General features: G+C 44.7%; 1 long non-coding RNA gene across 1 annotated transcript; it reads left to right on the top strand.

Moving 5' to 3' along the window:
- The first annotated feature begins 18 nt into the window (after positions 1 to 18).
- On the top strand, positions 19 to 1,489 carry LOC107185176. Its single transcript, XR_001516092.1, has 2 exons — positions 19 to 77; positions 506 to 1,489. It is a non-coding gene; the product is annotated as an uncharacterized LOC107185176 (long non-coding RNA).
- The last annotated feature ends 2,790 nt before the right edge of the window (positions 1,490 to 4,279 follow it).

Genomic DNA, 4,279 nt, shown 5'->3' with positions numbered 1-4,279 from the left:
GGAGCCCCCAGCCGGCCTCCCAGCCGCAGCACCAGCCGCAGATACAGTCCCAGACACAGACTCCGGTGCTGCCGCAGGTCAGTATTTTCTGAAGACGCACAGGCAGCCAGCGGCGGACGGACGGACGGGCGCCTGGAGGCCGTCGGAGGGTCCGCTATCCGCGGTGGAGGATCCACTATCCGCGGTCGAGGGTCCACTATCCGCGGTGGAGGATCCACTATCCGTGGTCGAGGGTCCACTATCCGCAGTCGAGGGTCCACTATCCGCGGTGGAGGATCCGCTATCCGCGGTCGAGGGTCCACTATCCGCGGCGGAGACTGGGCAGTCGGTGTTGGCCCTGCAGACGCGCATCACAGGTCCCATGGTCCTCCGAAGTGTCTATTAGATAGGCAATAAGAACTACAGCGTAGCTGAGCATCCTCCTCTAGCTGACTCGAAAGCCACTTGGGTTTTCCACAAGAAAAGCTGTGCTCTGTTATGTGATGCCTTTTTTTAATTTATTCAGGCTGTACCTACGATATGTGAATCAAACCGTTTCATGAATCCTGGGACCCACCACGGACGACACAGGGGCCTCTCTGAGTCACAGGACATGGCCTTATGTCTCCATTGAAGTGACTGGACCGCACTTCCAGGCGACGGGAACTCATGAACCCCCCACACCCCCCAAAAAAAAGAAAATTAAAAGCACAGTTGTAACTACCTGAATAGGAAGATATTCCCGTGTCATACAAACATGGGTATGACATGAATAGTCGATGGCATTTTTTTTGTCATAAAAAAATAATAATAATGTAAATCACAGACTTTTGCCAAAGGTCTTATTTTTTTTTCCTAAATATCTCCAGAAAAAGAAAAAAAAAGCAAGTGATGATGAGATTCAAGTATTGACTTGTTTCCACTTTTTACCCACAACTTCTCCAAATCGAACCATATCTATGACCACTGTTAGCCCATTGTATCCATTCCAATTAGAGGGAAAGAATGTGAATATATATTCTGTGTTTTGAGTGACAAGTTTCGAAAAATAAAAACACTGTATTTTTAAAAGGGAAATGAACTTAAATGAAAGCAGTTATTACAAAAGTTAAGATTTAAAAAAAAAAGCGAGAGTTTTTATTATGATGTAATACCGGTAGAATATTTAACAGGCGCACCGCATCTGAATAATCAATGTAAATATTTTCTTTCCAAGTTGTACGTTTTCCTATCATGTGTTGTAAAGTTTTCATAAATGAGGCTTTAACGTAAACACTGGTGACACGAACCATTCATTGCTACGTTGCTTATTGTGTTTTTACGCTGTTTTATACTTTTTTATGAGTTACGATAGCAGCAATTGAGTTGTTTGTATTTTGCTTAACTAAAACAAAAAAAAATGCTTTTATCTTGCTATAGAATAAACACATTTCAGTAAAGACCGTGGGCTGTATTTTGATGCAACAACCCAGAAACTGTTCACTTTTCAAATAAAATGATCTGTCACGTTTCCCTTTTGGTTCCTTGACTACGTGTCTCAGGGGCAAGGAGGCCACGGACCAACTTGTATTGGAGCTCAAGATCGTCTCCCATTTTCAACCGGAAATGGGATATCAGAGCGGAGGATGTGGATGGCCTGGCCCCAAACGAGGGCCCTTGAAAAAAAAAAGCCACAAAACATACTTTGGAAATGGTTTTGTGATGATGTTTTTGTTAAGGGGCAAGGGTGGAAGGTAAGTAGAGAGGAAAAAGCACGCGTCTTCTATGAGGGGGCGAGAGCGGGGTGGCCTGGTGTGGTGATTGCTCTTAAAACCCATGCTAATTCTTCAGCCAAAATAATGATTTCAGTGCCCACGTCGTCCCCCCTCTCCTCGCTCCTGATGGCTCCTCTTGGAGAACACTGTGACCACGATCCCCAGTTGTCTTGCATGATTAATTACAGCATCTGTCGTGTCAGAAGCTATAATGAAGAGGTCTTGATAAAAATTGCAAATTACCACTGGCAACAGTCTTCCACTGCTTATGATAAAATGAAAATGAAAAAACAGCAAGTGTCAAGCCTGACCAGACCCTCATCTGGAGGGAAAACAAACAAACAAACACACAAACGAGGGTGTGAGGAGCCGGGGCCATAGTTACCGGGTGCGAAGCACTCAGAAAATAATGGACTCTGGATGCCTCCAAGTTGTTGCCTCTCAAAGAATATTTACTGTATGTTGTGGGCAATGAATAATGAATCCAGCTTTTAATATTTCATAATCCTCTCCACTGTAGAATGTACAAATATTGAACAGCAAGCGATTCTAATTATAAATTTATAGATTTCTTGCTGTAGAGAAATGTATGTCTAAATGGAAGCTTTTCCTAAGATGCATGAGTTGACAGGTATCAGTGTGCGGGTTTCGGACGGCGCCTCATCCCATCTACGAGGGGGCAGGGCACCCCACACAGAAGGGATCTGCTCGCCTCAGATCCATCAGAAGCAGAACCGACGGGTGGAAGGTTCTCTGAGGATCGAGACGAACATTACAGAACAATAAGAGCCATTTTATATTCTGTTGTGAAACCTTTAGACAAATGTCTTCAGAATTAATTGGCGGACTCCATGTGACAGTAATTGTGTATTAGTTCTGTAATTGTCATTTTGGAAACCCATGAAGTATTGCTGGGGGGGAAAAATGTCACTAGTGATAAGACTTAATTGCAAGTGAAATCTGTGTTCGACTGTTTGCAGTTAGAAGCAGGTGCTGTAACATCTATTAAATGACTTTCTAAATCTTGGGTTTTATCACATTTGATTAAATGCTGTGAAGCCACTGATGGCCCATGTCAAGGGGGGAAAACATAGTTCCGTCCCCTCCAGTTTCAAAAATTAACCATCAGGCAAAACTAAATGTTATAAAACACCCAAAGGCTTGAATCATGAAAAGAATTTCCCCAGACTTGGGACCGAATTCTTCTTCTCAGGACTAAGACTGTGGTGCATCAACTTGGATTTCTATTTGTACACGTGTTTCTGGTGCCTTGGAAGTAAGAAGGCGGTGAACTGTTTGTTGTTGTTACAGGTCAGAAAGAAATCGGGGTGCTGAGAAATGTGGAAGCTGATTAGTGGGGCGCCTCAGTGGCCTTCAAGCCTCCCCACTTAAGTGTCTACAATCAAAGGCCCTCCCACCCCCTCCACCTCCATCACACACCTCTGTCCCCCCTGCTGTGGGCACATAATTTTATTACTCTGGCTAAACATGCTCTCTCTCTTGCATTAACCTGGATGCCATAGGAGGAAATAACCTACGGAGTTTTCCTTTGTAGCTGACACGGGGTCATTAGTTCCTGGCTCCTGAGAACAAAAGCTTCAATGCCTTTGTTGGGGCATCATTTCTGCGGTAGGCTCCCACCTGACGGGAGGTGGAAGGCCTTCGCGACAAATGGACTCCTAGCTCAAGGGTGAGCAGAAGTCCTCTGCCGTGTGCATTCAGTGGGCTTCGGGTCTCTCTCCCCTTTCTCACTTCATGGAGCTTTTTTTCTTCTTCTTCTTCTCAGCACTGGACTTCAATCTAACCTTCCCTCCCCGCCCCCCCACTCTCCCCACCCCCACAGCCTTTGTTTGGCTTTTGTTTTGCAACAGCTGTTATTATCGTTTTTTTGGTCAGCTGTGATTGCTGGAGGCAAAATAGGACCAGATGGTGTTTTGCTATGCATGAATGGGGAGTTAGAGGGCTTGGGATTGAATAGGCCAAGTTTGAATGGTGTCTGTGCACCACCTGCCTGCCTGGGCCTCGGCTCACACATCACAGGAGCGTGATCCGCCGCAGACCCACCAGCGTCGGATGGGAAAGTGGGGTGGTTTCCCCCATATTTATTGATCTTCCATGCGCTAACCGAATAATCCAGGCAATCTGAGCTAATTGGATATGACGCAGATTGGGCATGCAGTCTCTCACTCTAGAATTCCTGGTTTGCTTTAAGGATCTCCTTTTTCTCCAAAGTAGACACACACACACACACACACACACACACACACACAAAATAGTGAAAGTTACTAGGCTAAGTAGGCAGCGACTAACATAAAATGATGTATGTTTCAGGGTGTCATTCTATACTACATCATCTGTATGTTGTATTGTGCATTCACCACCCCAAGTCAAGTTTATTAACCAGTGTCACCCCAATCGAGTCAATAAAAAAATACATTTTAAAAAGTCTAAGATGATAGACTTTAAGAGTCTAAGGCTGAGGTGTTGGGAAGGTAAGGACCTCTCCATGATAATCGTATTAGCTAATAATAGAAGGCAAAGAAAAA

This window comes from Myotis davidii, unplaced genomic scaffold, assembly GCF_000327345.1.
Source record: "Myotis davidii unplaced genomic scaffold, ASM32734v1 scaffold328, whole genome shotgun sequence".
NCBI lineage: Eukaryota > Metazoa > Chordata > Mammalia > Chiroptera > Vespertilionidae > Myotis > Myotis davidii.
This window is presented reverse-complemented; position numbering and strand designations above follow the sequence as displayed.